This window comes from Schistocerca cancellata, chromosome 3 (genome assembly GCF_023864275.1).
Source record: "Schistocerca cancellata isolate TAMUIC-IGC-003103 chromosome 3, iqSchCanc2.1, whole genome shotgun sequence".
Lineage (NCBI taxonomy): Eukaryota > Metazoa > Arthropoda > Insecta > Orthoptera > Acrididae > Schistocerca > Schistocerca cancellata.
In genome coordinates, this window is record NC_064628.1 from 725006239 (window position 1) to 725017162 (window position 10924).

The 10924-nt window shown below is 44.1% G+C and overlaps 1 non-coding gene across 1 annotated transcript; it reads left to right on the forward strand.

Annotated features, from left to right (window-relative positions):
* The first annotated feature begins 10421 nt into the window (after positions 1–10421).
* Positions 10422–10496, forward strand: Trnas-cga (transfer RNA serine (anticodon CGA)). Its single transcript has one exon. It is a non-coding gene; the product is annotated as a tRNA-Ser (tRNA).
* Positions 10497–10924: the final 428 nt, after the last annotated feature.

Genomic DNA, 10924 nt, shown 5'->3' on the forward strand with positions numbered 1-10924 from the left:
GTCAAAATCGCTAGGCTATCACTGCACACCGGTACATTGTCGTAACGGTTGACGAGCAAAAAAGAGGGCCGTTTACAACAGCTTCGTTGACGATCACTTCGTTCCTAAGAAGAGAGGATGTGCATGCGGGTTTGCAATTAAACAACTGTAATAGCTAAAAACTCCCGGAACTTCGACTGTCTTATAAGTTTCACAATCTAAAATCGAAGCGTACACTGCCTTTGATTAATATTTCACTTTGTATTATAATTTACGAACACAGTTTTGCAGACCATAGCTATGAGAGGGTATTTTTCAGTCGCTTCAGACCACATTCCAGAAGTAATTCTTTCTATTATGATTATTTTCTTTTCTTTTCTTCCCTTACTGCGATCGGTATAGAGTAACTTTAATATTTCATTTTATTTCTAATGTGAGGTGCAAGAGTAAAAATATGTAAAAATATTAGCTTTTAAATGAGTCTTTAGAGCATAGTAAACATCCTACAGTAGCCCTGAAAGTATACTTTCGAGAAAACGGTGTAAATATTGGAAAGACAACAGGTAATCATCAAATGTCAAATATCTAGCGTCACTTCCAGTTTCACTCGAGGGAGGACTGTATCTCTAATGTATCAGAATTTTCGTTACAGGTGAAGTCGCAGCTCTACGCGCACTCGAAATTGGCTTTTGTCGTTCGAAAGGCAATCAGGAATGGGTCTAGGTTTACGAGTGCTACGTCCATTATTAGTTTGAAGTCACTGTGTTATTCATGCTTCCAACATTTATGTTTTCTGTTATTCTTATTGGACTCTTGACTCAATTCTAATGTCATAACCAGAATGGCAACACCAATGTCGGTACGAATAATCGCAGCTGACGCTATACTGGAAAACAGTGCCACTAAATTTTTGCAGTGAGATAACACCAGCGCATGGCGCCACTGCAGAGTCATCCGTGAAGGCACTTGCTGTGGCGTCACGTTTGTTGCACATGGAAACCCAGCTTTATTTTCCAAAGGTTAGACGTGAAATCTGGGAACTGACATACGTAAATAAGAAAATATTCTCCAGCCAAGATCGCTTCATATCTTATTTCATTTCGGAATGACCGGATTTGACAGAATCTTGCTGTTATCATCGGATCTTCGGAAAAATGTTGTTAACAGCGTATGTTATCATCGGATCTTCGGAAAACTGTTGTTAACAGTGTATGTATATCCATATACATATACGCGGAGTCTGTTGTTTCGGACACGTTCGAAGTTGCGATAACCACTGTGTCTGGATGGTGCAGTGGTCAGCACATCTCACTAATAAGTAGGAGACAGGGGTTCGAATCCTGGTCGGGCACTAATTTTCAACTTTCCCTATCGATTAAATCAATGTCCGCTCGCAGCCAAAAGCGGTAATTCCTTTGAATATGTATATCTTACAACGTACCGGGTGATCAAAAAGTCAGTATACATTTGAAAACTGAATTAATCACGGAATAATGTAGATAGGGAGGTACAAATTGACACACATGCTTGGAATGACATGGGGTTTTATTAGAACCAAAAAAATAGAAAAGTTCAAAAAATGTCCGACAGATGGCGCTTCATCTGATCAGAATAGCAATAATTAGCATAACAAAGTAAGACAAAGCAAAGATGATGTTCTTTACAGGAAATGCTCAATATGCCCACCATCATTCCTCAACAATAGCTGTAGTCGAGGAATAATGTTGTGAGCAGCACTGTAAAGCATGTCCGGAGTTATGGTGAGGCATTGGCGTCGGATGTTGTCTTTCAGCATCCCTAGATATGTCGGTCGATCACGATCCACTTGCGACTTCAGGTAACTCCAAAGCCAATAATTGAACGGACTGAGGTCTGGGGACCTGGGAGGCCAAGCATGACGAAAGTGGCAGCTGAGCACACGATCATCACCAAACGACGCGCGCAAGAGATCTTTTACACATCTAACAATACTTTTTTTTTGGTTCTAATAAAAGCCCATGTCATTCCAAGCACGTGTGTCAATTTTTACCTCTCTATCTACATTATTCCGTGGTTTATTAAGTTTTCAATTTTATACTGAATTCTTGATCACCCGGTATATACATATACGTGGTGTCTGTTGTTTCAGACACGTTCGGAGTTGCGATGACCACTGTGTCTGGATGGTGCAGTGGTCAGCACATCTCACTAGTAAACAGGAGACCGGGGTCCGAATGCTGGTCCGGCACAAATTTTCTACGTTCCCCAGCCAATAGCTGTAATTCCTTAGAATATGTTCTGGTGTCACCGCCAGACACCACACTTGCTAGGTGGTAGCCTTTAAATCGGCCGCGGTCCGTTAGCATACGTCGGACCCACGTGTCGCCACTATCAGTGATTGCAGACCGAGCGCCGCCACACGGCAGGTCTAGTCTAGAGAGACTCCATAGCACTCGCCCAGTTGTACAGCCGACTTTGCTAGTGATGGTTCACTGTCTACATACGCTCTCATTTGCAGAGACGATAGTTTAGCATAGCCTTCAGCTACGTCATTTGCTACGACCTAGCAAGGCGCCATATTCAGTAATTAGAATGAATTCTGAACAGACAATATTGTGAATCATATACCGTCAAGAGCGACGTTCATCTTTAATGGATTAAAGTTAAGTATCAAACTAATTACGTCCGATTTCTGAATTCTCATTCCTTGTCATATTCCAGACCTCACGTCAGTGTAGTTCTTCCCTCCTCACGCCAGCCTGCGTGAGCTATAACACGTGCATTTCAGCCTCCTCTAGTAACACAGTGTTGGCTCTTCTGCCAACACAACATATATATATCTTACAATGTATATTTTATATGTTCTTTTTATGTATTTTTCTAAATGCAACTTGATGTCGTTTTCTGTGAGTGGAAAGCGTTCTCACTGTAGTGGTGGCATGTAAGCATGTCAATGACATATTTCCGAAGATCCGATGATGACAGCAAGACTCTGTCGAAACCGGTCGTTGTGAAATAAAACAAACACCAAGCGATCTTGGCTGTAGAAGATTTTTCCATTCATTTATGGACATGTGTAACCTATACGGTACATATAAAATTATAAATTATTCCACTATAATATCTTTTTTGTGTGTGTTTGTCGTGACCCTCTTTCGTACCTGACTGGCGGTGTGCGGATATTTGCCAAGCCGGACATTTGCCACGATTTTACCTGCTCCGAAGGATTGGGTCCCATGTCTCCCCCTCCTCATCGCCTCATGATGTTCTTTACAGGAAATGCTCAATATGTCCACCATCATTCCTCAACAATAGCTGTAGTCGAGGAATAATGTTGTGAACAGCACTGTAAAGCATGTCCGGAGTTATGGTTTAGGACAATTATGGAAGTTGTTTCCTATTTACAATAGGGTCTGAAAATGTATTTTTGTCAACATACGGACGGTAGATTGAAGTCAATGCCAACTATAATTGTATGAGTAGCGTACCTATTTGTGATGAGACTCAAGTTTTCTTTGAACTGTTCAGCAACTGTTTCATCTGAGACCGGGGGTCGGTAAAAGGAGCCAGTTATTAATTTATTCCGGTTGTCGAATATATCCTCTGCCCATACTAAGTCACAGGAACTATCTGCTTCAATGTCGCTTGTGAGCTGAAACACACATTACAATATTTTTCCTTAAGTTGTGCTTCTTGTTTCTGTTGTAGTGCAGATCATTACAATTACGGCTTTTCCCTCCAAAACATAGGATGCTTTCTCCGTGACCCTGTAAATACCAGTGCTCAACAATGTAGAACAACAACGTACGGCCGGCCGCGGTGGTCTAGCGGTTCTAGGCGCTCAGTCCGGAACCGCGCGACTGCTACGGTCGCAGGTTCGAATCCTGCCTCGGGCATGGATGTGTGTGATGTCCTTAGGTTAGTTAGGTTTAAGTAGTTCTAAGTTCTAGGGGACTGATGACCACAGATGTTAAATCCCATAGTGCTCAGAGCCATTTGAACAACGTACGTTACAAGCATAGCATTCTGTATTACTTCATTTCCTTATTTCTAACATTTTAAAATTGTACGTCGACTTTAGATGACATGACACTCATAGATGTTCTTATCTCTATTTAGTGAACGTATTTTCAGTCATGTTTTGAACATTGTCCCGCTACACTTTATTGACTAATGTTTCACCGCAAGGGATATAGGATTTTAGAGAGTAAATTAAAATGGAGTATGTCGTTATTCTTTTCAAACATTCACATTCCCATTTCTTGTTTCCTTATTGTCTTTTGGGCATGCAGTTGTAGTAATTAAAGTGGGCACAAATGCAGTGATCAAAAAGAAATGATTGGCGTACATTCGCGTTGTCTTTACATCGTTCCTTTCTTCTTGCTCCCATGCCGATGGACTGTTTCTATCGCGATCAGTAAGCTTGAAAGGAAGCTACCGTACAGAGAGAGGGATCTATATTTATACTTGGCAGAACTAATTACATACTGACATAATCGTCGGTATTGCTTTCGTTTCCCAAAAGTTATAAATATTTCGATTTCGGAAAAGAAGCTCTGTATTTCGCCAAGGTGTCGAAGAAGAAGGTCCCTTACGTACTGGTTGCATCGAGTAAGATGTGGAGACGGCGGTTTGAAAGCGGTCAGAAGAAGTACGAAGAAGGGCGTCCACTACCTGAGGGATCACTACTCAAGCTACCTGGCGAAGTGTGGCAAATGTCCGGCGTGGAAAATGTCCGGCATTCGACTGTGGCACGTTAAAAGCGAGCCTACCGCACGTAATATTTGTAGGGATGGGAGTCAGTACCAAACTGCGACACTTGCCCGTCCCTCAAGAGCCGAACCTGGACCGGCTGCTGCTCTATGACTGACGGCCCGACAAGTCGAGTGGAAGATAAGAATCGCCGGCCCGGCAGCGGAACCTTGTGCACGAGACTGTGGGCGGTACGGGCTGCGAAATCGGCCGTACCTGTGGCCACTTTCACTGGGAGCGCACAGTGGCTGCTGCAGAACCTGTTGCGCGCGCCGCGCCGCCGGGGGAGGCAGAGCAGGCCGGCCACAGGTGAGGGCGAGCGCGCTGCGGGCCCTTGAACTCGGCAACATCCGGCCGGCCGAGGAATGCGCAGCGCCACGCCGCGCGCGCACACACACACACACACACACACACACACACACAGGCCGCCGCGGCCGACCCTCCCCCGCTTCTTTGCGGTAGGTCACGCGGCCGCCGCCGCAGCCGACACTCCGCTCTGGCCGTCGCTGGCTGCGCTATACGACCATGTGTTGCCTTGCAGTCACACCATCTGGCCTTGCCGTCCAATACGGTAAGTGCGAGAGAACGCAGGGACCGAGTTACACAGCGCAATATAATGATAGGTAGGTCGTCATCGAACAACAGTTCCAGTTTCCCAAGTACTGAGTCAAGTCTCCTCCGTATCCTTCTATCAAGGTACGTCCCATTGCTCACGACATCGTCCAATACGAAGGGGGACCCAAAAGAAACCGGACTCCGAGGGCGCTGCCACTCGTAAACGTAGTGCAGGGTTCTCACGCTAGATGGTGTTAGTAGAGACCTTCACGAAACAGCTGTGCAGACGGCGTTAGTGTAGAGCTGAACGTGCAAGTGTGGTATTGTGTTTCTCTGACTGTTGGCGTGTCACCTCTGCGAAGTCCTCATGGCAACTTTAAAAGAAAAAAGAGTGTGTGTGAAATTTTGTTTCCTGCTTAAAAAAAACTGCAACGGAGACACACCAACTGCTTCAGGAAGCTTTCCAGGAGGATGCTATGAGCCGCACACAGGTTTTCGAGTGGTTTGGGCACTTTAAACGTGGTGAGATGTGTGTTGAAGTCCAAGCTCAATAAATTTTTTATGACAACAATCCGGTTTCTTTTGCCCCCCCCCCCCACCCGTATTCTTCCTCTCATAGCAATGTCGGCTGGAGCTACCCAGAATACGTAAACCCAAGTAGTTTGAGCACATATTAAGCACGGAACCAACGAGAGCAGCCAATTCAGATCTGGAGAGAGAGGTTGAAGAGGCTCAGCGGATAGAAAGACCAATAACACGCTTGATGGACATTATTATTATTAGCGAATTCTCCAAATAAATGGAAGAAGTTAAGAAAATAGCTCAGTTAATGTCTTTTTAGGTTCTTCTTGTTGTTACAGTAGGCTTTCATTCTTTCCGAGAAGGCTCGTTCTTCCAATCACTTTAGTCTGCACTGTTTTTGTTTCGGCTGCTCTAACGTAACATTGTAATTCTGTCAGAGACAGCAAAGCAGTTGAACAGAATAGACAATGTCTTTAAAGGAGGATATAAGATGCACATCAACAAAAGCAAAACGAGGATAATGGAATGTAGTCGAATTAAGTAGGGTGATGCTGAGGGAATTAGATTAGGAAATGAGACACTTAAAGTAGTAAAGGAGTTTTGCTATTTGGGGAGCAAAATAACTGATGATGGTCGAAGTAGAGAAGATATAAAATGTAGACTGGCAAAGGCACAGAAAGGGTTTCTGAAGAAGAGAAATTTGTTAACATCGAGTATTGATTTAAGTGTCAGGAAGTCGTTTCTGAAAGTATTTGTATGGGGCGTAGCCATGTATGGAAGTGAAACGTGGACGATAACTAGTTCGGACAAGAAGAGAATAGAAGCTTTCGAAATGTGGTGCTACAGAATAATGCTGAAGATTAGATGGGTAGATCATATAACTAATGAGGAGGTATTCAATAGGATTGGGGAGAAGAGAAGTTTGTGGCACAACTTGACTAGAAGAAGGGATCGGTTGGTAGGACATGTTCTGAGGCATCAAGGGATCACCAATTTAGTATTGGAGGGCAGCGTGGAGGGTAAAAAACGTAGAGGGAGACCAAGAGATGAATACACTAAACAGATTCAGAAGGATGTATGTTGCAGTAGGTACTGGGAGATGAAGAAGCTTGCACAGGATAGAGTAGCATGGAGAGCTGCATCAAACCAGTCTCAGGACTGAAGACCACAACAACAACAACAACAACAACGTAACTTCCCAATTATCTACTTTCTGTCTTTCTAAAACGCCAGTTGCTCTTATGTTACCATTGTTGAGGTCTTCCCGAATTTCTTTCAGCCAAGGTGTTGAGTTCTTAAGTGTTGTCATTTTTGTCAGTCGCGTTTCTGTGACCAGATGACCAAAGAATTTCATACGTCTTTTCTTAATACCAGCTTCGATGTATGAAAACTTTTCCGTTGTTTGATTGGTTGTAGCCTGTAATTGCCTGGGTATGTCATCCTCCCAAAATCTTCCTAATGATTTTTCTTTTGTTTTCTGACTTCTTCAAGTTTGTGTTTTCTGTTAAGCGTCAGTGTTTCGCTTGCATAGAGGACTGTGGTTTTACGACAATATTGTAGTGCCAAATTTTTGTCTGTGATGACATGGATTTTTTTTTGTAGAGGTTATGGCCTAACCCTAATGCTTTTTTGGCTTTTTGCAGACGATATTGCTGTGAGAATTTTTAAAGCCTGTCGGTATTTAAACTACGAGGCTCTGTTGATATTATCGTATTTTTTCTCAGACTCGTGATTTCTGTCTTTGAGCATAAGAATACAGTTATTTATTATTTTTCGACGGGAAATGGGTACGACTTATGTTGAAGTATCTGACAAAACTGTTCACAGAACCATTTGCTACCTAAAAACAAGTGGCCTTTGGTACTAATAAATGGTTTGGATTAGAGGCTCATCTTCGGAGCTCTGACATACTGGATATATGCCTCCGTAGCGTCTTATAATGTCTTCAATAGTAAGCTGAAGCACTAGCGATGAAGTTGTCTCTCGAAATGCACTGAAGCGGAAGTCTTGGTGAAGGAAACCACAGTGGCTCCTAAAATTAAACAGAAATGTATGTTCTTCTTGTTCTTAAGTCATGCGATAAGCAAGACTAATTTTCAACTACGACCCACGCAGCAGTCGTATATGAAAGCCTTTGTAAAAGTATTATATTACGAAACAATGTGACGTGGAATCACGTGCGAATATGCTGCACAGGCGAAAGGGCCAGTGCATCAGTGTGAGACGAAATACTCAACGATTCTCCGTTTTCTTAAGCTCATTTGTAGAATCTGTGAGAAACAGGGTTTACTTATTTTCAATACCAATGAAAAGTATATAGAAAATAGAATTTTGTAAGTCCGACACATCGGGGATGATATTTGCACAGGAATCTATCAAACTACGTATATTCGCCGATATTATGGATTTGTTGTTGTAGTCTTCAGTTCGAAGACTGGTTTCATGGAGCTCACCACACTAATTTATCCTGTATACAAATCTCTTCATCTCAGCGCAATTACTCCAGTCTACAGCCACTGGTTAAAGTAAAGCCTTGCTCTTCCTCCACACTTTTTATCCCCAGCACTTAATTCCCTGTATTAAACTAACTATTTCTCATCTGTCCGAGGATTAGCAGTTTGATGCAATCCTGTACAAGTATCATCTCTGCTGCACACATCCAACTGAACTCGCTTACAATACATGTTGTCTTTTCTTAGCAGCTTTTCTTAGCAGTTTGATGCAATCCTGTGCAAGTATCATCTCTGCTGCACACATCCAACTGAACTCGCTTACAATACATGTTGTCTTTTCTTTGTTGTTAGGCCTCGTTTGCAAAGTACACGGGGTGGGAGTGGATCTGCACAACATGAAAACTAAAATATATTCAGTGCCAATGAAGCGCAGTGTGCAAATCGAACGCATTAGGAATGATGCCGGGGGAAAAAAAATAAAAATCTCTGATAACTGAAGATGCTTTCAAATAAAGCGAAACGCTTGTTATCTGAATAACGATGTATCCGTGTCGTCTGCTTTGTTTTCCGGCCTTATGTTCTCATGATCGTTGCACAAAATTGTAAAAGAAAAACCATATTGTTACAGTGAGCAATGAAGATGCTTCAGAATAAAGACAAACGCGTCTGGTCTTAGTAAGACGACAATTAACTTACACGTCTTGACGTCGTATTACCTATACTGTATGCGTACTGTATTCAAATCTTCGTCTCCCTCCACAGTTTTTGTCTCCATTATCGAAATGAGTGTTCTTTGATGTCGCAGGATGTGTGCTGTCAATTGAATAACGTTTCGAAATGTCTTTTGGCGATTGCTCAAGAAAAACTCAGTAGTCAACAGAATTTGTCGTTTAACATTTATCTGTCTTAAGTTCGCAAAGAAATTCGCTGCGGTTGCCGTAAAGAACGAGAACCTACAATGATATAGTCTACGAGGGCTTTAGCTACTACTATTTCTATTGCACAAATGTTTCTAGAGTCTATGCAAGTAAAAGCTAAATTATGACCGTTGTGGCGAAGAAATAAGAATGTGATTAACCAGTTGCCGACTGTCATTCAGAAACAAACAAGAAGATACGACATCAAAACACACACACACACACACACACACACACACACACACACACACACACAGCCTGTGTCTGAAGGAGAGACACGGAGAGTTTTTACAACGGAAAACTGAAACATCGACAACCACGGGGGAAGCTCGAGACGCGAACACGGATGCGCTAATCGGAACGGCGTGGAAGCAACTCTCCTAATTGTTGATGTACTCACGGGCAGCCAGTGGCGCGACCGGCACGCCGTCGTGGCGAGCAGAGGAAGTTGTCAGCTTCCCTGAGGACGAGCGTCTGCGGCAGCAACGAAACAACTCCAGCGAACTGGCGCGACAAAGGCCGTGCGACAATCACCGATCCGCTCTCGTCGACTTCTCCGGTTGTACTGACAGCCGGACCGGCTCGCCTCTGCTGCGAATGGGCTGGTCTGTCGTGGAGGGGACCGGTGGGAGGAGAGTGATGGTGGGGCGAGAGGGAGGGGGGACGCCGGCCACGTGGTGGTAGGGACTCGACGCACGGCAGGGCTCCATTCATAGAGCGGCCGGGCGGCGGCGACAGGCGAGCTGCCCGCACTGTTGTGCCGCTCTGCTCACACATGGCTCAACTACTTACGCGCTCTTCTGGGAAGGCGCGTGCAGCGAAACCAGTCGACAGATGGCCTCGCCCAGCAGACACAACGGCGGGTCGCGACGCTGCTAGTTTACTCGGGACGGAAATCCCAAACAGTGCACGCCGAACACTGCTGATAGTTTTTCATTAGTGTTGTCATAGTTCCCGTAGTTGCTGTACAATTACATAAATTATTTTAACGAAAATGATACTCTTTCCATCTTCGGCACTACGCGGCTGTTTTTCAATTAAAGACTGCTAGAGAACGCAACCAGCCACAAATTCTTATAAAAACGCTTTATCGCAAGGCTATGATAGGGTACGGGCTACGTGTCCATCATCAGATGGCTGCAATTGAATAATTACCCGTTTCCAGAATGAGATTTTCATTCTGCAGCGGAGTGTGCGCTTTACTTGGAAGGTAGGAGACGAGGTACTGGCAGAAGTAACGCTGTGAGGAGGCGGCCTGAGCCGTGTTCGGGTAGCTCAGTTGGTAGAGCACTTGCCCGCGAAAGGCAAAGGTCCCGAGTTCGAGTCTCGGTCCGGCACACAGTTTTAATCTGCCAGGAAAGTTTCATATCAGCGCACACTCCGCTGCAGAGTGAAAATCTCATTCTGGAATCATCCCCCAAGTTGAGGCTAAGCCATGTCTCCGCAATATCCTTTCTTTCAGGGTTGATAGTTCTGCATGGTTCGCAGGAGAGCTTCTGTAAAGTTTGGAAGGTAGGAACGAGGTACTGGCAGAAGTAGAGCTGTGAGGACGGGGTGTGAGTCGTGTTCGGGTAGCTCAGTTGATAGAGCACTTGCCCGCGAAAGGCAAAGGTCCCGAGTTCGAGTCTCGGTCCGGCACTCAGTTTTAATCTGCCAGGAAAGTTTCAATTACAATGTTATATTCGTCACCAGCATGCGTTCGATCTTACAATTTGTTCTAGTGAACGGTGCTTCGTCTCTTTTTGGTCTTAATGCATTTTTGGGATC